This window comes from Microtus oregoni, unplaced genomic scaffold (genome assembly GCF_018167655.1).
Source record: "Microtus oregoni isolate MIOR12 unplaced genomic scaffold, Mior012 000002F_ref0000024, whole genome shotgun sequence".
Taxonomy (NCBI): Eukaryota; Metazoa; Chordata; class Mammalia; order Rodentia; family Cricetidae; genus Microtus; species Microtus oregoni.
In genome coordinates this window covers 64,884,131-64,907,560 of record NW_024543061.1, presented here as the reverse complement: position 1 = coordinate 64,907,560, position 23,430 = coordinate 64,884,131, and the positions used below count along the sequence as shown (strand labels likewise).

At 46.5% G+C, this 23,430-nt stretch overlaps 1 long non-coding RNA gene and 1 other non-coding gene across 2 annotated transcripts; one reads left to right on the top strand and one right to left on the bottom strand.

Annotated features, from left to right (window-relative positions):
- Positions 1–5,140: 5,140 nt before the first annotated feature.
- LOC121443473 lies at positions 5,141–11,107 on the bottom strand. Its single transcript, XR_005973669.1, has 4 exons — positions 10,895–11,107; positions 10,237–10,483; positions 7,056–7,213; positions 5,141–5,182 (listed from the first exon to the last, which is right to left on the bottom strand). It is a non-coding gene; the product is annotated as an uncharacterized LOC121443473 (long non-coding RNA).
- A 1,309-nt stretch (positions 11,108–12,416) lies between these two features.
- Positions 12,417–12,553, top strand: LOC121443914. Its single transcript, XR_005973725.1, has one exon. It is a non-coding gene; the product is annotated as a small nucleolar RNA SNORA70 (small nucleolar RNA).
- The last annotated feature ends 10,877 nt before the right edge of the window (positions 12,554–23,430 follow it).

Sequence of the window (23,430 nt, the reverse complement as noted above, 5' to 3'; positions counted from 1 at the left end):
TGCTGAGACCGGGGAAGTCGGCTTCCTTCCAGAGTGATACAAGAAGAAGAAAGACTAAAGAAGAAAGAGGGGACTATGGATAGATATTTTCTTGGATATCTAGAGGAGCAATCACCAGTCTGAACGTCCCCCTCACCAAGCTTACTCCTGTAGGTAACCCCTCAACCACGCTCCTGTAACCCCTCACCCACGCTCTTATGGGTGGCCCCTTGGTTATGCTCCTGTGCATGCTCCTGTACGCGACCTCAATAAACCATTAGTGCACCAAGCTAGATGGATGGCGTGTTCCTTTGCTCTGTCGTTGCCTGGGGTGACACAGAGCTGAAAAGAGGTAGGCTCCCCTGGAAGAGCCAATCAGCATTCAAAATGGCCCTTGGGGAAAATCGTAATCCACCTTTCTAGCGTCAACCGGCATGGGATGTAAGTGAGATTGTTGAGTTAAAGAGTGTGAACATTCTTAAGGCATTTGAATCTATGGGTACACCAGAAGCCACACAGACCCGACCTTAAATCCTGGTTTATGGCGTATGGCTTAAGCAAATCCCATCTAGTCCAGGGTGTGTGCTCTATGAGCTGTTCCCCTGTTTGCTCACTCCCCCATTCCACTCCACTCTGTTTACCTGCAGCCTTATTGTACCCCTGTAAACCCAGTGGGAGGACGGTGCGTATGCACCGCTGTGTCCTCCCAGCACGGAGCACCTAGGCTAGAGGCAGCTGGTGCTGCTGAAGCAGTAACAGCCTGGAGAGACGTACCCAGGTTTAATTCTTCACGCTGCTACAGTTTAAAAAAAAAAAAAAAAATCCCTGAAGGACCAGGACCCACCTACCTGTTCCAAACTCGTCACTTCCCAACCTGTCTGTAGAACTCAGGGTTCTTAGAGCGCTTTTCATATTTATTCCAGTTCCTTCCAAACATCGCAGAACTGGCAAGCCAGGAAAAGATGCTACATCTGCTAGACAGGTGCCCTCCCCTCTCTCTCCCCTCCCCCTCCTGTTTTGTTTTGGTCTCATTCTGCAGCCCAGGCTGTCCTGGAACTCCTTACAGAGCCCAGGCTGATCTCAGCCTTGTAGGAATCTTCCCATCTCTGCCTCCCAGAGCGCCAGGATACTGGAGGAAGATCTGATATTCATTCCTACCTTTGGCCCAGTACCATTTGCGCTGTCCAGCCTGAATACCACGTACATAGCCTGAAACAATCGCTGGCAGACCTAGTAAACCCAGACTCATTGACCAAGGCACAGCTCACTGTCACCACCTGCGGGATGTCACCTTCAAATACAACAGTATGGCGGCACACACTTGTGAACTCAGCACTATGGAAGATGAGGGAGGAGGATTGCCTTAAGTTTGAGGACAGCCTGGGCTACATAGTAAGTTCAAGACCAGCCTGGCCTACATAGAGAACCTTGTATGTTTGTTTGTCTGTTTGTTTGTTTGGGGGGGTTTGTTGTTTCACTTTGTTTTGATTTTCTGCTAATCAACCTCTGCTTTCTGAAGAGCTATACTCGAACCGTTGTCTCTACTGCGTTCTGGTTATTTTTTCTCTACCTGTAGCATGATTAATAAAAACCCAGAGACAGATATTGGGGTTCAACTTGAGAACCAGAAAAACAAAGCAGTCAGTCACTGGCTCTTACCTCTACCTCAGTCCAAAAATGGTGATCCTGCCTCCAGGAATCTCAGAATTAGATTGAGCCTGAAACCTGTCTCCTCCCACTTTATTATTCCTCTCTAGGACTGGGATTAAAGGTGTGTGTCACCGCTGCCTGGTCTGTAAGGTTGACCAGTGCCGCTGTTTCACTCTCTGATCCCCCGGCAAGCTTTATTTATTAAAATACAAATGAAATGCCACTATGTCTACCTCATTCACAGTGGTCCTCCTCCTCCTCTTCCTCCTCCTCCTCTTTTTTTCTCCTCCTTCTTCAATTTCACTTACCAAGCCCAGTTCCTCACATAAAGGAAGTACTGACTGGACTTTATAAAGGAGTGACTGCTGACTGACTGAAGGCAGTTTAGCTCTCTGGCCCTCATGTTGCTCTCCTGAAAACAAAGGAGACAGAGTAAGGGCTCCCAACTCTACCACTCCCTTTCCAGCATTTACTTGAAGAGTACCTGACCAAAAGGAAATCCCTTCAAAAGTGGGTTCAAGGGACCCAGATCAACTGTGGTTTGCTTCCTTCTAGATGGATGTCAGCCTGGTGGTGAGAGCATCTTAGATGCTTTGCCTCTAAACCGTCACAGACATTTCAAGCCACCTGAGATCCATCCAAAATGGAGTTTAAGAGCCAAGGCCTCAGGAGATCCCTCCAGAGTGTGGCCTGCCTTTCGTCTCAGTCAAAGTCCCTCAAATCCAGCAACATGGAGACAATCTCTGGCTTAGGATTACATAGCACCTGTCTTTGTTTTCTTAGGCATTTTCTTAAAAGAAACATCTCTTCCCCAATACAGAGTCCTCTTTACACCCTTCTGGTTGATACCACTTATCTCACGAGACGAAATTCACCTGGGTCCTTGGTCCTCCTCTAGGGAACCAGTGCTGAAACATGCCTTGCCCACCTCCTCAGAGGATAGCAGATCTATCCGTGAGCATCACATCCTGAGAGACTGACAGGAGCAGAGACCTAGAACGGGGAGATGTAAACCCCTATGAGTTCTGGTTCCCCGGAGACCACTAGATCCCCCAAATCCTAGTTGCAGAATTCCAATTAAGTCATTTTTTAAACAAAAGCCCCAACACCTCTCTTAAGCTGCCAAAGGGATGCCTGATACCCATCTCTTCCCTACCACCCGGAGAAAACTACCCTAAGAACCACTGGCCTAGAGTCTAGGTGAGAAAAAACGAGAAGATCAAATAAGGCTCTGGTGAGCTCTTCTGGGTGTATTACAGTCAGCCATAGACAGATGTCTTTGAGACCAATCACTCTGCACCAATGAGTGGCCTTCCCTACCTGTTGGGAATGTCCCCGTGTTGGGGATGTCCCGTAGCCCTCAGACTTTGATTAGTCTGTTCTGTAGACAAAGCTAAGCCCTGAGAGGACAGTGGGCTCCCAGCGTCTCTGCCAGTCTGATTCTAGGGATTGAACCAGAGCCCACACGGGCTAAACAACACACTCTCTACCCTTGTCCCTTCCCCCTTAATAGCAGTGACCTTGAAGGCAGAGGATTCAGGAGGGCACAGGACACAGTGAAAACCCCAAAACAATATTCCACCACCAGAGGGCACCCAAAGCCCAGACAATAGAGACTTGGTCGTGTGCGGTGTCGTCGTCGTCGTGTCCCCCCCCCCCCCCCCCCCCCCCCCCCCCCCCCCCCCCCGGGTGAATGCAGTTTACTTCATCTTCATAGCCTGGAAAGTTCTGTCTAGTGCTTGGGGTCATTGGCATAATTCCAGCGTTGAGAGCCTCTTTCAGAGGTTTGGTTTTGTTTTGTTTTGTTTTGTTTTGTTTTTTTGGTTTTTCGAGACAGGGTTTCGCTGTGGCTTTGGAGCCTGTCCTGGAACTAGCTCTGTAGACCAGGCTGGTCTCGAACTCACAGAGATCCGCCAGCCTCTGCCTTCCGAGTGCTGGGATTAAAGGCGTGCGCCACCATCGCCCGGCTTCTTTCAGAGGTTTGCAGGCACCCAGGGGACATCACAGACCTGAGCTCATCGAGAGTGGGGACTTCAACAACATCAGTTGTCTGATGTTGAGCTCAGTTTAAAGCTTTAAGGAACTCTAGTACTAAATTTACAAGACTCACTGTGTTGGTTGCTTTTTGCTAAAATGTCACAAGCCCAGGCATATATGGGAAGAGGGAATCTTACCTGAAATAAATAAATAAATAAATAAATAAATAAATAAATCTCCATAAGATTGGTCTGTAGCCAAGTCTGTGGAGTATTGTCTTAACTAATGACTGATGTGGGAGGCCCCAACCCCCTGGGAGCCATCCTAGAGTGTGTAAGAAAACAGGATGAGGAAGCCATGGAGAGCTGGTCAATAACCATGGTCTCTGCTTCAGTTCCTGCCTCCAGGTTCCTGCTTTGAGTGCCTGCCTTGACTTCCCTCCATGACAGATTCATAAGCTGTAAGATGAGATAAACCCTTTCCTCCACAAGTTGATTTCGGTCGTGGTGTTTGATCCCAGCAATAGAAACCCTAACTAAGATGTTCACTTAGGTGCACAGAGCCCAAGCCTGGCAACTCTGCCAAGGAGAACACTCAGTTACCTGAGGTGGTAACTGCAGATGCCCCAGTGGAAGGGCTCTGTTATTGGGCATGGATCCTTTAACATTCGGAAGATTTGGAGCCCTCTCGCTAACTTCATACCATCTTAGTGAAGATAAGACCACATTTCCTGGAAATTCCTCCTCTTACGGGTTATGGCTGACCGCACGAGAAATGTGTAGAAGCCCCGAGAGGCAGATGTAGGACCGAATCGGTGGCCACAGGGCTCTGCGAGTCTGCGGCGGTGCAGGTCTTGCTCACCTCGTCACCCACGACTGGCTGACCCTTGGCTGCAGAAACACAGCGGCTGCCAGACTTCTGTCCCTCCCAGGCCCAGTCGGGATCTCCTTCCCTCTCTAGCGCCTGGATGGCGCTCAGTTACCCAGCAACGAGGGCTGGGACCTGTGGAGGACAACTCCCCTTATCACAGTTGGAGGAGGTGCGGCCCGGGTTCCAGCTGCTTCTTGATTGTCTCCACTTCACCCTCGGCGTTTCTCCTCCCCTGAGAAGAAACCCCAACAGCGACCCCTATAGCGGTCTTCAGGCTCACCACAGAGGCAGGCAGAGGTCCCAGCCTTCCTCGGCCCCTCTCAGGGTTATGTAAGATCTAAGCACTAAAATCCGCGTCAGAAGCGAAGCAAAGGAGACTCAGGCTAGACAGCGATTCTTATTCACAAGAACTACCGCGATGTTTGCTAAAGTTTCTGCAAAGGTTTTTACAAAGGATTTCACCTGGAGAGCTATAGATTTGCCTCATTGTGCTTTGAAAACGTGTAATTTAAAGATGTCATCATTTCAATATTAGTGATGGTACTGTCTAGTTTTATGTCACCTTGACACAAACTAGAGTCAGCTGAAAGGAAGGATCCTCAGTTGATAAAATACCTCCGTAAGATCCATCTGGAGGGCATTTTCTTAATTAGTAATTGATGTGGGAGGTGCCACCTGCTAGTCCTGCATTCTGTAAGAGAGCAAGCTGAGTAAGTCATGATAAGCAAGCCAGTAAGCAGCTCCCCTCCATGGCCCCTGCATCAGCTCCTGCCTCCTGGTTCCTGCCCTGTTTGAGTTCCCATCCTGGCTTTCTTCAGTGATGGAGTACAGTGCGGAAGTGTAAGTCAAATACACCCTTTCCTCCCCAGCTAGCTTTCCTTCATGGTGTTCATCACAACAATAGAAACATTGGCGAGGACTGTGATTCTAAGTTGGAAAGGTTTACATGCTGACTGTAAACAATTATAGTATTTCAAGGAATTGTGATTGCTAAATGTAAACATGTTGGGCTAACAAGAAGCATCTAAGTGGTTAGGGATTTTTTTTCTCATTGGAGTTGGTTGTCTGGACTAATGGTAATATACACTTATAATGCCAGCACAGAGGAGGCTGATACAGAAAGATCAAGAGTTCGAGGATATCCTAGGCTACAGAGCATTGAGGCTAACCTTGGCTATGTTGCAAGACTCTTTCTAAAAAGATATCTGCCCCATCATGCATCTAAATGCTTAAAAAGAAAACCAAATATATTTGGTGTTAAATTTAGACAAGCACTTTAAAATATTTAGAGGATCCAATGGGCTATATTTATAATGGAGTTTAGACTGTTCAAGTTGACTTAATAAAATTTTAATTTCAAAAAGGATAAATGGGAGCTAAGCACAGTGGCAAGTTACGGGGCCCATCAGGACTACCTGGTGAGACCCTGCTTCTAAAAAGGAAAGAAAGAAAAGGATGATGGGTCTGGAGAGATGGCTCAGTGGGTAGGTGGGTTACTAAGCAACCTCAGTCCCCAGCATACACATGCGGAGAGCTTCATAATAGCAAGATGTGTAATTTGAACTTAAAAGGCATAAGGAATACTAGACCTTTAAATGGATTAATAAGCTAAGATTTGTTTACCATATCAGTAATTGTTCACAGACCCTTTTTCTGTAACCTCTAATACAAAAATACACAAACAGCTGGGCATGGTCATATGAATCAGTGCTTGGGAGGTGGAGGCAGGAAAATAAAGAACGTGAGGCCAGTTGTGACTGTACAATAAGTCCTATGTCACTAGACTACGCAGAGAAACCTTGTCTTAAAATAATGAGGAGCTGGAGAGATGCTGGCTCAGAAGTTAAGAGCACTGACCGCTCTTCCAGAGGACCTGGGTTCAATTCCCAGCACCCACAATGCAGCTCACAGTCCCAGGGGATCCGACACCCTCACACCAATGCACAAAGAATAAAATTAAATAAATTATAAAAAAAAGAAATCAACACACTCACACCATCCTACCTCTTATTCTAGCCCTTTGCCAGTCTGTCTCATTCTTTAGCATGGATATGTGCTTGTGGCTTCTCAGTCTCCGAACTGCCTGCCTAGTCCAGGTCTCCTGGGGTCTCCACACCGACGACCCTGGGGTCTCCGCACTGCCGACCCACGCTGCCGATCCTGACGTTCCCATTTTACTACTCCAAACTCTAAGAAAGGTGATATCCTCTCCCGTCTGCCTACTCTCTACCTTGTCCTCCTGGGCTCTTGATTACTTCCCTTCCATTCTGAGTCCTGCTCTGCCTCAGGCACCCCGAGTTCTTACACTGAGCTCAGGCCTGGCAGAGAAGCAGCTGGTGACTCACTGTTCCGGTGCGCATTCACCAGTACCGCTCGCTGGACGGCTACCTCTACCCGATACTTGCTCACATTCTCCCTCTGAGGCAAGCATCAGTTCCCACCTACCCATCCACTCATTCTCCTCACCTACACCCTCCCTGCTACAGCAGAGACAGACTCATTCACAGACCTTGAACAGCAAACCCACCACAAGGGATGGATTCAAGGGATGGTCTCGGGAAGGGCAAACAGACATTTACCTCAGAGGGTCCAATACTCCTTCAGAGCTTTGCCATCTCCCTGGTCCTTGGGTTTGCCCTAGGACTCCGTCTTCAGCCTCCTCTGGCCTTCCCTTGCCCGTGCCTGTCATTCTCAACATCTCTGTAGGCCATATGTTCGTGGAAATGCCAATTCTGACCTAACTTTTACATAAAAGAGAAGAGTTAGGCGTCAGTGTTGACATGAGCCAAGTCCGTGACTAAACATACCTACAGACAGTACATACAAAAGGCTGAGAAACACAAAACACAACAGTGGCCGGGTATGGTGGCCACACCTGTATGTCAGCTCTTGGCCGTCCTCAGCTCTACATACTGAGTTGGAGGTTAGTCTAGGCTACATAAGGCCCTATCTCAGAAAGAAAAGAAAAATCACCACAACCCTTGCCCCCTCTAGGAGGAGAGGCATCTAGAAGAAACAAGGATTCTCTAGACACAAGCTCATAGTTCTCAAACTTTCCTGGCCCAGGAAGCCACCCGACGTGATGGGAGCGTGGGAAAAATTAGTCAGCCACGTTCCCTTCATGTCACAGAATCTAACGCTCCATCTATGACTTCAGATAAGTTACATGCAGAACCCCAGCAACAGCACCCAGGCTGCCATAGCAACACACCTACAGCCCTGGCTATCATCCTGTGCTATGTAGAAAACATTTGCCCTTCTTCCAAAGGCGCCATGCAGCCCGGCCCAGCAGCACTCACTGGGGCTAGCTGGAGCTCCAGGAGACCCTCTTAAATAAATGAAGAAGCAGTTTACACAGTGGATAATTGAAAACAAAATTAGTTGGATGTGGTGTCACGTCTGTAGTCTTTTTTTCTTTTTTGATTTTTTTTTTTTTTTTGAGACGGGGTTTCTCTGTGTAGCTATGGAGCCTATCCTGTTGCTCACTCTGTAGACCAGGCTGGTCTTGAACTCACAGAGATATCTGCCTGCCTCTGCCTCCCAAGTGTGCCACCACCACCCAGCCAGATCTATAGTCTTAATACTTAGGACATGGAGACAGGAGAATCAGCTGTTCAAGGTCGTTCTTAGCTACAAAATCAATCTGAGGCCATCCTGGACTACATGAGACACTTCCTTCTTTAAAACAAATGAATAAATGAATGAAATAAAACCAGGGAGCCAGGCATGGTGGTGCCACTTTAATCCTAGCATTCAGGAGGCAGAGACAGGGGGATTTCTGTGAGTTTGAGGCCAGCCATGTCTACAAAGGACAGCCAGAGCTCTGTTACACAGAGAAACTCTATCTCAATAATTCCAGTTACGATAGCATTGGAAAGATTAAAACCTTATTAAGAAATTTAGCAAATAAATTGTAAGACTTATACAATGAAAACCACAAAATCTTTAAAGGCACTAATAAGAACTAACCAGATCCAAAGACTTGGGAGTCCACGGAGTAAAGACCTGAAAGGGTTCGGATGCCAAGACTGCCAAGTTCTACCTGTGTATCCAATATGATGCCTATGAAAATTCCAGTTTTCCCTTTATGCATAAGTTAAACTAATCCTAAAATTTATACGGCAATTCAAAAGGCATGGAATTATTTTGGGGAGGCCACAAAGGTGGCTCAGCAAATACAGGCATGTGCCACCAGCCTGACAACCCGAGTGTGACCCCTGGGACCTACGATGGTGGAAGGAGAGCGTCAGCTTCTCCAAGCTGTCCTCCGACCTGCACACGTGGATACACTCACACCCACACCCAAAATGAATCAACAAATTAACGTAAAAATATGATTTCAGAAAAGAACAAAGGCAGATGACTCAGACTTTCTAATTTCCGTTTTCTTTTGAGAACAGTCTCGCCATAGCCCAGGCAGAACTTTGGTTTACAGTAATCCTCCTGCCTCAGCCTCCTAACGGCTGGGATTATATAGGCATGCACTACCAACCCCAACTTCTATTAAACTACAGTACCCAAAACTTAGGATTGACATAAAGATGGACGTAGATGAACGGAATAAAACTTAGAGCCCAGAAATCAAACCATATCAACTGATTCCTGTGAGGGTATCAAGACTGTCCTGCGAGAAAATAATAGTTTTTTTCTGATTTGAGGTGCTGAGACAACTGCGTACCCACCAGCAATGGAATGTATATTGACTTCTACCTGAGATTCTATTTTTAAAAACTTAAAAACTCTGCTTGCGGGTGTAACACGGAAGAGAGCACTTGCCTAGCATGTACGAAGCCACGGGTTCAACCCCAGCGTTTAGGTAAAAAGGAAATTAACTCATATTGATCCAAGAACGAAATACAAGAATTAGAACTATAGAACCGTTAGAAGGAGGCAGGTGAAAACCTCTGTGGCCTCGGCTTAGGTGGCAGTTTCTAAGTGCATCATCAAAAGTGTAAGGAACAGAAGAAAAAATAGAAATTCAAGACTGAAAGCGTTCACACATCAAAAGATAACAAACAAAGAGGAAAGGAAGATGACAGATAACTGAAAGGTAAGAAATACTATTTGGGGGTGTTTTTTTTTAAAAATAAATTTGTTTTTATTCAATGTGTATTTGTATTTTCCCTGCATGTATGTCTGTGTGAAGGTGTAGAATCCCTGGAACTGGAGTTAGAGACAGTTGTGAGCTGCCATGTGGGTGCTGGGAATTGGAACCCAGGTCCTCTGGAAGAGCAGCCAGTGCTCTTGACTGCTGAGCCATATCTCCAGGCCTATGTTTTATTATTATCATTATTTTTAGTGTGCATTTGGATGTCAAAACATGCATGTGAAGGTCAGAGAACAACTTCTACACTTTTAATTTTTTTTCCTCTGAGACAAGGTTTTTCTGTATATCCCCGACTATCCCGGAACTCACTCTGTAGACCAGGGTGTCCTCAAACTCAGGGAGATCCGCCTGTCTCTGCTTCTCAAGTGCTGGGATTACAGGCATGCGCCACCACCTCCTGGCTTTAAAATTTATTTTTATTTTTGTGTATCCGTGTGAGTCTACTTATAGTATGTGCCCCACATGCATGCAGTGCCCATAGAGGCCCTAAGAGGGCATTTGGCACTGGAGTCACAGGTGATTGTGAGCCACCTCTTGCAGGTGCTGAGAACTGAACCGAGGTCCTCTGCAAAAGCAGCCGGCACTCTTGCTGCTGAGCCATCAACCCTCCAGCCCCAGAGAACAACATTTGAGAGTTGATTCCCTCTTTTCACCTTGTCACAGTCGTATCTTTCGTTTCTGTTACTCTGTGTGCTCCCGGTAGCTGGCTGTGAGTTTACAGGCAATTCTTCCGTGTGTCCTGCTGTCTCACCCACAGGAGTGCTGCGGTTCCAGATGTGCACATAAGTCAGACATTTTCACATGGGCCAGTGACTGACATCTGCTTATTAGGTTTGTGCTGACCCATCTCACCAGTCCAGAAGGCACTTCTAAGTTGAATACCCAATAAGGATGTAGTACCTGGCATACATTAAGGAGAAAAAAAACTCCTTATTACTCAGTAATATAAAGGACAAATAACACCGAGCGGTGGTGGCGCACGCCTTTGATCCCAGCACTCGGGAGGCAGAGGCAGGTGGATCTCTGTGAGTTTGAGGTCAGCCTGCTCTACAGAGGGAGTTCCAGGACAGCTAGGGCTGTTACACAGAGAAGCCCTGTCTCAGGGTGGGGCGGGAGGAGGTGGACCATTGCTATGATAAACCTGACTGCCTGGTTCTTAGCCTTTGGAACAAATTTGCCAGAAGAACATGGAAGCATTTGAAGCTTCAAACTAGAAACCTCTAGAATATTGGAAACAGACTTTAATGTGCCATCCTGGTGGGCGTATAGGAGACCAGAGTGCCAAAAGCAATCCAGACACTGGGAACTCACTCGTGAGCTTTCGGAGGGGAACAGGGACTTTGTCAGAAGCTCAGTTGGAGTCTGTTGATGTTGCATTGGGGCTGTGGCAAAGAATCCGTCTCTAATCTCCCTCTGACTTGAGAATGTGAATGAAGCAGAATTCAAAAGAAATTGAAATTTCAAAACAGGGGCTGGAGAGATGGTTAAGAGCATTGCCTGCTCTTCCAAAGGTCCTGAGTTCAATTCTCGGCAACCACATGGTGGCTCACAACCATCTGTAATGAGGTCTGGTACCCTCTTCTGGCCTGCAGAGATACACACAGACAGAATATTGTATAATAAATAAATAAATAAATAAATAAATAAATGAAATTTCAAAACAGGATAACATTCAGACCGTGTCATGGTTACTGCTTTCTGCCCTTACCCAGTAAGCAGCTGGGGGAAAGGGAAAGGGAAAGAGAGAGGACCCTTGTACTATGGAGCACAGGAGAAAAGGTGCTACCCATTGAAGTCTCCACCTTGTGAAAACTCATCTGAGTAGTGAAAGCCTAACCTATGCAGCGGAAGTTCCCTGTCCCAGAACAACCCCGTAGGGAACTGTCTTCCCGGGGCTACACAGAAGTCGGTGGACACAGTGGTCCAACCAGGCTGGCTACACCTTGAGCTGGCAGCAGAACTTGGCACAGTACTGCCTGGCAGCCGTGGCACCTGCCAGAATAAAGGAATGGTAGAGGCTTGCACCAAGGCTCCAGAGAGCCACTATGGACAAGTAATCTGTTTCAGAGTTAGAGTCCCAGCTAGCAGGCTCTGAGAGGACGTCAGGTGAAACTGTAAAGGCAGAGCCTATGCTGCCTGAGACCACAGGATGTTGAGTGTGCCCGCGCTAGAAGACACCTGCTGACGAGGGCTGTGACGTTACCGGAGTTTTGAGGGTCAGAGCCTGAGCTCTGCTAACCTTAACGATCTGGACTGGCCGCCTGTCCAGCGGGACAATTAAACAGGTAAGTAGAATATCAGGTTTAGTCAACGGGGCCACTTGAAGATCAAAGAAATTTAGTGGCTCAAGTCCATCTTCACAGTCCTGACAGGAGGTGTTGGCTTGTTGCTTTTTAAATTGTATTTGTTTATTAGTCTCTCTCTCTCTCTCTCTCTCTCTCTCTCTCTCTCTCTCACACACACACACACACACACACACACACACACACAGCATGCATGCATGCAAGAATGCATGTGGAGGGCAGAGGACATCTTGCAGGAACTGGTTTTCTCCTTCTACCCTGTGGGTCCCCAGTATCCATCTCAAATTGTCAGCTTGGGAACAAGCACCTTTACCCACTGAGCAATCTTGCCAGCCCTCTTTTTAATTTTTTTTTAGGTTTAGCTTAAATGGAGAGCAGAAGCAGTAAGTGCTCTTAATCACTGAGCCATCTCCCCAGTCCTAAAGTGGCCGTTTAAAAACCTTTAACACACACAGATACATAAACCAACCCTGACCTCGTTTTCCAAGTAGTCAAAGTCCTGAAAAATAGCAAGAAGCATAAGCAATTATCTTAGGAAAATACAGAAACTTGTATATACACTTTCCCACGGGAGCCTGGTACTCAGTGGTTGCCAACAGCAACCTCATTGGTGGTGTATGCAGCCTGTTGACTGTATGGGTTGCCCAAAGGGATCTTGGGGACAACTTTCTGGCAATTATTCAAGTCTCTGATCTCAATGTTGTCCCCAGTCTAGGCTCCGGACAGGTATGCATGGGGCCTTTGGGAAGCCACAGGGCACAGTGGCTATGGTTCACACTGGCCATGGTTCACACTGGCCATGGTTCACACTGGCCATGGTTCACACTGGCCATGGTTCACACTGGCCATGGTTCACACTGGCCATGGTTCACACATCCATCTACATCAGGGCGTAGAGTAAGGACGAGTGATTGAGGCTCTGTGTAAGCCAAGTTCCTGTTCCCTGGCTGCCAGACGATCCACATCTGAAAGAAGTTGGGACTTCACTAGGCTCTATACGGGTGACTTTGGAGACATGGCCGCTGAGAAGCAGCTTATTCCTGATAGCTGTGGGGTCAAATAGATCCCCAATCGTGGTCTCCAGGACAAGCGGCAGGTTCCACGTTATGGGGCTTCCACGGTGCTCTCCTATCCCCTCTTCAGAAATAAATCTCACATGCAGTCTAAAAAATAAAATGTACATACACAAAAAGTTGTTGGTAAAATGCACCATCTCATAATACTATTTCCCAAAAAAAAACGGCCAAAAATCATTATTAATTATCCCAGTAGCAAAGTTAGTTCATTGAATATTGACAAAACATATGGCTATTTCATATGGACAAGGCCCAGAAATCATTCAAAAGTATCTAGACATACAGGTCAATTATCTTTTGAGTGTTTGTCTTAAGCTTACCTGGCAGGAAGTGTTTCAGAAGATCTCAGGACTCTTGGACAATACGGTCATCTCTGCGTCTGAACGACAGCGTTCCTCCAGCCGCACCAGGTGCTGGCGGGTCTGACTACCGTTCTGCGGTGTTTCCTTTCTCCTCTCTCTTTCTTTAAGATACTGCCAGAGCCTCTGTAGCTTTTTCTGGTACTTGAGCTCCTTACTCCTCCTCTAAAGTCCCCTCCCTGCCATGTGGTCATTTAGCCACTTGTCTGCCACGAGGCTGTCTGCCTGTCTGTCGTGCGGCCAACCTCCACGCCGCTTACCTCAGACCACACGGTGTGTTCTTTGCTTTCCTATCTCCCTCCTCTAGGCTCTGGTCAAGATTTGCACTTGGCTTGCTCTGGAGTTTTTCCTTTTAAACTATTAATAAAATTCTCCTTGAGCCTCAAAAAAAAAAACATTTTTTAAGCAAGACGTTAGTTACACATCTTATACATTCTGTAACAATTTTCTCAGCCTCAGTTTTCAGAGCTAACACTTGAGAATGTCAGACTGTCACACCCTTCCCCACCAATGAAAGAGACACAGTTGCCACCGGCTCTCACCCTGGTGTGCTTGCTCGCCTGGTTTAGGTTACTGCACACATTTTGCAAAACTAAGAAAACTGCCTTGTCGAGTGACTTTGGTTTGTTCACGTGCCGCTTACTCTTTCCCAACACTGACGACTTCAGCTAACCAGGTTTGGGTTTTGGTTCTTTGCTCTTAGTCCCAAATATTACAGTTCACTATTAAATTTCTATATTTAATTATTATTATTATTTGCAAAGGAAGAGTGAAAGAGGAGACAGAAGCGCGGTCCTTCTGTGTTAGCCCTCAGAGCAGACACTCCTCAGGCTATGACTGTTCACAGCTCACACAGAGCTGATTCTGCACCCTCACCTCAGGCTGACAGACTCCGAGCTGTCGGTGGCTGCCTGTGACACCCATGTGGTGGTAACACATTAACTTACCGGGCCTCCTCCTTCCTACTTCCTCCACACCTTCAAAGTCTTCCATTCCTTTCTCAAATGCAAACTCCCTCTCTACCCCCAGCTGTTCAGGAAGCAGAGAGACAGCCTGTTTGCAGGAACAGGCCATGGAGGACTCACCAAGCACATGACATGGAACCTCCTCCCTTCCTGAGAAAACTAAAAGAAGCCTCCATTCCTTCCACCTGGGCCTGCGTGCTCCTCAGAGTGCCCCACCTCACCCCCTCCATGCCATCTCTCTGGCACTGGGGCCTGAATTCTCCTCAGAACTCTTGTCCTGTTGTCTCCCTGTGACAGTCACAGGTCTTCTCACAAACCTCTTACCCATAAGACAGTCTGTCTCAGGGTGCTCTTGAGCCCCTGTCTCAGTGTCCCCTTAGATCCCAAACCCAAGACTGTGGAATATTCCTTTACACGGAGTGAACATATGTCACTGTGACTTGCTTAATAAAGAAGCTGACAGGCCCACAGCTAGGCAGGATAAGGTTAGACAGAGAACCAGACTAAGAGTGAGAGACCCAGGCCTCAGCAGAACTACAGCTATAGCACAAAGACCTGAGCAGTCCCGCCCAGTCAGCAAAGTGGCAGCCCCTGACCTTCCCTTGACCACCGGAACCAAGAACTCTATGCCCCACAGGGAGGGGCCAATCAGAAATGGATAATACCTCACCCTACCAAGAGAGACCAATCAGGGATCCTATGGATTCTGTCTTTTGGTGGTATTTTGGGGTTCCAGACTTTGAGCATAACAAGAGGATGCTGGGAAGAAGAGAGGAAAGAATTTCAGGGGTCACATGGAGACATGGAGAGAAGGAAGATGAGCATGCTGTGCTGAAAGAAGGTACCACCATGTGGCAGAGGGCAGATAAGAAATATGAGTTAATTTAGGTTGTAAGAGCTGGTTAGTAATAAGTCTAAGCTAGCAGCCAAGAATTTATAATTAATAATAAGACTCTGTGTGGTTATTTGGAGAGAAGCTGGTGAGACAGAAAAGTTCGCCTACACAAGACTTTTCACTATATGTGTTAATAGAGCCCTCAAATCATTCTTAAACTTTTGCATTCATGAACACACAGGCATACATTTCAAATTAAGTATGCCAAAAATATTATTTTAGAGTTCAATGAGTTTAAAAATATCCAAGAGGCTGGAGAGGTGGCTTACTGATTAACAGTACTTGCTGCTCTTTCAGAGGACCCAAGGTCTGTGCCCAGCATCCATACAGGGCACCACAACACCTCTGTCTTCAGTTCCAGGGGATCTAATGCTGTCTTCTGAACTGAACTCCATGGGCACCCATACCCCCATCACACACACACACACACACACACACACACACACACACGAATAAAAATTCTTTTTAAAAACTTAAAACTGAAGTGACCAGAGTTTTTCAGCTCAACTGTTTTCAGAAATTTTAGGAGAAAATTAATTTTTGCTCCTTACAAATTAATTTAACTATCCTAAGTTTACAAAAAGTAAGTCAACTTGAATTCTCCTCACGAGGGAGAATAAGGATGCTACAGATTCATTGTTTCCATAGCTACACAAATCACAATAGAGATGGCAACACCCTTATTCTATGTTTCAAATGGTTCAACAGACCTCCAAGGGCTCAACAGAGCAGAGCCCCAAAAGACCAACAGACTTCAATTCCCTGTAACGTGGTAAGTGCCCAGATAGTTCAAGAGGACTCCTAATTTGCTCAAAAGAGCTGTCAAAATAACAAGGACAGTCATACATAGAGCACAGTAGCCCAAATACCTCAGCAAAACCTCAGCAATAGAGAACTGCCGAAGGCAAAGCCAGTCACCAGAGCATTGCTGAAATGGCACAAAACCAAAACAGTTCAAAGGAGACCCAAAACTACAAGAAGACACTACCAGGGAGAGGCTCACCAAAGGTCAAAATTACTCAAGAATCCCAAAGAAAATCCGAGCACCCGTGTCTGCGCTTTACCAAACAGAGGGAAGAGAAACTGATAGTGAACGATGTGGGAAGGTATGGAAAATCCCTGAAATGTGATGGTTCCAGAAACTGTGTGGGACTAGTTCACGTTTCTTCTCTGTCTGGGGTCAAGTGGCTGCTACCCTGTGGTATAATGTCCCCCTGACCTGGCACCAGAGCGATAGCAAGCAAAACCTCCAGTAGCCATGATACCCCGCAGGGTGATACCTGGCCTGGCTCAGAGTTTTCATACAGCCCCTGAGCCTTCCTTTGTGTTATAAAACCCTTCGCTGTCCTAAGTGAGTTTCCCAAGGACACAAAGCCTGAACAAAACTCGGGTCAGAGGAAACCCAGAAAACCGTGGGACCTCACGAATCAGGTATTTGCACCCGGCATTGTACTGTTGGAAGCCTCAATCAATTTGTTTGGAGATATGGAAATCTACTAGCTCAAGTGTAAATGCATGAAAAATAAAGCTGCCTTGAGGCGAAGGGACAGTGCTTCAGTTCACCGAGACTGAGTCCCCTGCAGCCACAGAGGTGAAGTTTATTCTCATGTGTCTCCGAGTCTTCATTTCTCGGACCCGCATGAACCCACACACCAGTGACCAGTTACACGTGACAGTACCCAAAATGTCTTCTCTCCTGCCGTGGCTAATGAGAGCCTGAGTCATAACAACCCAGGCTGGCCACTCATCCTCAATGGGCAAAGTCATAGTGAAATGCAGGAAACGGTGATTGATTCAGTGTGTGTAACTGGAGGTTTCTTTCCTGCCCGCCAGTTTCTGAATAACCACCCTGAGGCTTAATATTAATTACAAACTGTTTGGCCTATTAGCTCAGGCTTATTATTAACTACCTCTTACATCTTGCTTGCTTCTCTGGCAGCAGCTGGCATCTCCCTGACTCCATCTTCCTTTTCCCTTTATCTTTCCTTGGATTTCCCACCTGGCTCTATTCTGCCCGGCCACCACCAAATAAGCTTCTTTATTAACCAATGATAATAAAAATATATTCACAGCATACAGAGGGACATCCCAATCAGGTGTGGCCACATTAGGAAGAAGAACAAAGAGTTCCAAGTACAGTCAAGTCTATTTCTGTGGTCCTGATGTGAGGTCCGGGTTGAAGTAGAGAAGCGAGGTCCTGCTCAAGACGTCCCATCTATCACTAACAAATCATGGTCTCCAATCTCCCCTGCAAGGCCATCTAACAAGTTGTCAGAACTGTGTGAAATCTCTTTCCCAGAAACACATTCCTCCTCTGGCTGGTACCAGCCTTCCTTCTCAGGCATGGGATTTGTGGGAAATTCCAGTTTCTTGGGGAGCCATTATTTATAGTTCGATAGCCAAAGAGAGGGGAAAGTGTCAGTCTTTTTAGAATATCTTTGTTCATATCAGGAAGATTACATAGACATGAGGAGGGGCTGGATCAAGAGGCAGTGAGTGCTACAGACAGCACTGGAGGGAGAGGGGAGGCAACCCAAGCTATCTGGAGCTCCATGAACCCTTGGTGTCTACCATGCTACACTTGAGTCTTGCCTTGGTCTGATTAGTGCCCACTATGTCCCCATTCCTCCTTCTGAAGAGGACTGTTTGTTCTGGGCCATGTAGACTGGAAGCTTGTAATCTTTTTATCATATAGGCACTCACAGTTCAGAGAACAGACTTTGGACTTTTGAAAAGTGTTGGGATTCTTACAGACTATGGGGACATTTATTGATTCATTGAATTTATCTTGTAAAATGGCTTTGTAATTATGTGGATGAAGATGGAAGGTTCTGGCTTGAAAGCGATGTCTTGGTGTCATTTCTTCAAGGGGTGGACTTGTAACAGAACCCGATAAGATCTAGAATTCCCTTAAAAGAAAACTCTCTGAGCATGTTCTTGAGAGGACTTTAGATTGGATTAACTGAGGTAGTGTGGCGGTTTAAATGGAAATGTCCCCCATAGGCTTAGGTGTTGGAATACCTGATCTCCAGTAGGTGGTGCTATTTGCAGAGGACTAAGAGGTGTGGCCTTGCTAAAGGAAGTATGTCAGGGTTCGGGGGCAGGCTTTGAGGTTTAACCATTTCCAGTACTTTTCCCCTACTGACTGCATTTCATGATGTGAGTCCTTGGTTCTCAGCTTCTCCCTCTGGCTGCCGTGTCTGCTGCCTGCTGCCATACTGTCTCTGCCCTTATGGACCCCAACCCTTTGGAACCATAGGCCCCAATTTATCCTTCTGTCTGTAAGTTGCCTTAGTTATGGTATTTTATCACAGCAATAGAAAAGTAGTTAATACAGGTAGAAAGACCTTTCCTGAATGTGGGTGGCACCACCCCATGGGCCGGGGTCCTGGACTTGATGAAAGGGCACAGAACCCACCTGCTTCTGCCTCCTGACAGCACAGAGTGACTGGCCACCTTCCTCCCTTAATTTGCTTTTGATAAGTGTTTGATCTTGGCAATAGAAAAAGTGACTCATATACCTTATGAGTCAGCGATTCCGTCAGTGGGTACAGACTAACAAGAGAGTGAGAAACAAGCTCACACAAAAACCTGTGCATGAATGAATGTTTACAGCATCATGGTTTCCTTCTTTAAAGGTTTCTGCATGGCAGTACAGGGTTTGAACATGGGACCCCATGCACGCTAGCTATCATGGTTTGTTTTTGCCAGCTTACACGAACCTGGACCTATGTAGGGAAAGGAATCTCAGTTGAGAATTGTGTCCATCCGTTTGGCCTGTGGGCCTGCCTATGGGACATTTTCCTTTTTTCTTTCTTTTCTTCTTCCACTTAAAATATTTTATTTTATTTCTGTTTTTTGTTTGTTTTTTCCCAGACAGGGTTTCTCTGTGGTTTTGGAGCCTGTCCTGGAACTAGCTCTTGTAGACCAGGCTGGCCTCAAACTCACAGAGATCCACCTGCCTCTGCCTCCTGAGTGCTGGGATTAAAGGCGTGCGCCACCCCTACCCGTTATTTTATTTCTAAAACAATCTTATTTTACATACCAATCCCAGTTCTCTCTCCCTTCCATCCTCCCACTCCCCCCATCTTCTCCCCACCCCACCCCATCCACTCCTCAGGGCGAGGCCTCCTATAGGGAGTCAACAAAGTCTGTAGCATCACTTGAGGCAGGACCACAGCCCATCCCCTGTATTTAGGCTGAGCAAGGTATCCCTCCAAAGGGAATGGGTTCCAAAGAGACAGTTCATGCACTAGGGATAAACTCTGGTTTCACTGCTAGTGGCCCCAAAAACTGCCCAAGCCACACAACTGTCACCCTCATTCAGAGGGCCTAGTTCAGTCTTATGCGGGTTCCCCAGCTGTCAGTCTGGAGTTGGTGAGCTCGGGACATTTTCTTACCTGCTAACTGATGTAGAAGGGTCCAGCCCTCTGTAGGAGGTGGCAGGCCTGTGCAGGTGGGGCTGGGCGGGACTAGAAAGGTAGTTGAACTAGCCATGGGAAGCAAGCCAATGAGCAGCATTGTTCCTGGTCTTTGTTGCTGTGCCTGCCTGGCGTTCCTCCCTTGGCTCCCCTGTCCACCTCAAGTCGCTTTTGGTCATGGTGTTTATCCCAGCAACAGAAAGCAAACCAGGACATGAAGAAAGGTTCTGCAGCTGGCCTATAACCCCAGCCCTTTGGTAGTATTATGGGTAAACAAAGTTAAGTATCCACACAATGGAATAGTATCCATGCATAAAAAGAAGTAACATTCTGAGACTGAACCCAGGGCCTAAAACATGTAAGGTAAGTCTCTGTTTGTAAGCTGTATCCTCGAACCATTTGCCTAGCAAATGTAAGGCCCTAGGCTCCCTTCCTACACACATATACACACATGCATACACACCACATACACACACACCCCACACACATATACACATACCATACATGTACACCACACATACACACACAAACACACATGTACACACATACATACCACACACATACACATACCATATACACATGCACACAAACACACATACATATACACCTCACTCATATACACCACACACACATACATACTCTGCAATACACATATATACACCACACACATACACACACACACACACACACACACACTCATTTAATCTCAATAAGAAAGTCAGAACGCACAAAGGAGCCCTTCCACCTGAACTGGAAGCTGGTACAATCTTAAGGAAGGTATCAAGATTGAAGTATGAGGCTGGGAGCCATCCAAGTCCCAACTGTCACCTAACAAATGAGGTAAGGAATGCACCTACCAGGCAGGGCTGAAGTCTTTGTGCTTGCTATGAGAGAAAGGAAAAGTCCATTGCCCAGCAGAGGCTTGTTTCAGACTCGGGGCAGATGGCAGACACCAGAAGGCATTCATCCACATGACTGACAGAGGCCCTGCTCCCTGAATCAGGACAGGACTTTTGTGGAGGAAGACCCAGAATGGTCCTCAGGATACTTACAGTGACCCAAGGATAGAAAGATATCAGTCACGACAAAGGAGCCACAAACAGTCTCCCCATACTAAGAACGGGCACCAAAACAAGACAGCATTTTCCTCCAATGAAGCTGCCAGAAACCATTTTTAGTATGCAAAGTTGGGGGACACTGAGTTCTGTCATTGTCCAGATGGTAGGAACGGGAACTGGTACAGCCACTTTGGGAGGCAACTTGCCAGTATCTGTCCAGAGAGATGCGCAGCCTATGATTCAGCAAGTCCTGTGCCTGGTTTTCATTGCAAACACACCCCCGAGTGTACAGGGAAAGAGTGTGTTTATGGAACACCGTGTGCAGTGGTGAAAGGTTGAGAAGCCTCAGTGTTCCCGAATATGTGAACACCTACAGAACCTCTACACATAGCTGGTCAGGTGACACTCAACAATATCCAGCACTTGGGGAGTGGAGGCCAAGGGTTAGGAGTTCAAAGCTAGGTTCATAGCAGGTTTGAAGGCAGTCAGGCTACATAGGACCCTATCTCAAAAAAGAGATAGAGAGAGAGAGAAGAGGGGGGATGGAGGGGGAGGAAGGAAGAAAGAGAAAGAAAGAAAGAAAGAAAGAAAGAAAGAAAGATTTCTACAGAGACCAGTCTCCTCTGACAAAATAGTAATTGTGGGTATAAAGTGAATTGAAGTGTGGGACATAGAATTGAATTTAAAAAGGAACCTAGAGGAGCATATACTGTGTATATCATTCATGATAAAAAGGAACCTAGAGGAGCAGATACTGTGTATCAGTCATGATAAAAAGAGCGCAGGTGTGTTGGGCCCTTGAACCCCACCTGGCAGAAACTCCGCCTGGCAGGCTGAGATGCAAGACCAATAAAAGAGAAGACTTTTCTGTTACTGGTTTTGCTTGTTTGTCTTGTTTTTTGTTTTGTTTTTGTTTGGTTGGTTAGTTTTGGTTCTTGGTTCTTGGTTTTTCAAGACAGGGATTCTCTTTGTAACCCTGACTGTTATGGAACTCTCTCTATAGATCAGGCTGGCCTCAAACTCAGAGGTCCACCTTCCTCTGCCTTCCCAGTGCTGGGATTAAAGGTGTGCGCAGCCACTCCTGCCCAGCTCGTTCTCAGCATTTCTATGGCAGCTCGCAACCATTATAACTCAATTCCAGGGGAGAAACACTCTCTTCTGGATCCAAGCACTTCAGGCACGCACGTAGTGCACAAACACAGATGCAGGCCAAACATTCGTACAAATAAAATAAATAACTCTTTGAATCTTTTAAAGGACATCTTTTTTAATTCTTTGAAAGTTTAATAACATTTACAACATATTTGATCATATCCACCCCAACTACATCTTTCTACTCCTATACTTTCCGAGACACACACACACACTTTCATGTCCTTTCTTTTCCCCCTTTTTTTAAAAAACCCACTGAGTCCAGTTAGTACTGTCTACTGGAATGGTGACTAGGTTTAGAAGTGTGATCTCATGCAGAGAATAGATGGTGTAAAGACCATATGTGGTGGTTTGATTGAGAATGGCCCCATAGAGTGCTTAGTCGCTAGGGAGTGGAACTGTTTAAGAAGGCTTAGAAAGATTATGGCCTTGTTTAAGTAGTTGTGGCCTTGTTGAAGGAAATGTGTCAGTAGAGGTGGGCTTTGGGGTTTCAAAAGCCCACACCAAGCCCAGGAAAAATATGTAATGTAAGGGTGGCTTACATTTTTAGAGGTTCAGTTCATTATCATCATGGTGCTACGTGGTAGCGTGCAGACAGACATGGTGCTGGAGAAGGAGCCAAGAGTCCTACATCTTGATCCACAGACAACAGGAAGTGAACAATGTTTGAGCAAAGGAGACCTCAAAGCCCACCCCAACAGTGACACGCTTCCTCCAACAAGACCACACCCTCTCCAGCAAAGCCACACCTCCTAATAGTGCTGCTCCTTATGAGGTTCTGAGAGCCAAGGACATTCAAACTCCCACTGCTGCCTTGGCCATGGTGTCTCTTCACAGCAGAACAGTTACTAAGACACCTCACCATCTCCAGAGGACACTGTTTCATAGCCTCCACCCTATCCTCCAGCTCCTACGTTCTTCTGTCTCCTCCTCCGCGATGCTCTGGGGGAGAGGTGATTTAACTGTCTCATGTAGGGCTGAACTCTACACACTCACTTATTCTCTACACTCTGACCACTCCCAAATCTCTGCATTAACTGCTGCCCACTGCCAAAAGAAGCTTCTAGGGTCAAGGTGGACAGCAGTGGCAACCCATTCCATGGGTATAATCATAACTATTCAGCAGTTTGACAACATGAAGCAGGCTGCCCTAGGGTTTATGGCCTCTCAAGCCACGGGCTTTTGATCTTTTAAATTTTATTACAGTTTTATTATTTAGTGTGTATGTGTGTGATGTGTACGTGTGAGCACAATCATACAAGAGCACAATGTTTGAAAGTGGACTCTCGTCTTCTACCATGGATCCTGGGGCTCAAACTCAGATCATCATGAGTGTTCTACAAGTGCCCTTACCAGCGAAACCATCTCACAGTCCCGGCATGTTCTTTCCCTTGATGTCTCTAAGCTTTCTGCTTTTCTTACATGTCTATTTACTGATCTGTGGTTTTCTTAGGACTCGTGGGGACCTGAGTACAGAGCTTCCTGACATCCCAGGAAGCTCACAGCTAGTAACCCATAGCACAGGAGGAACCACAAAGCATGCCCTGCTAAAGAAAGCAGGCAAAAGAAAGCAGTTCCGCGGGGACCACCAGAGCTGATGGGGACAATGACAGCAGAG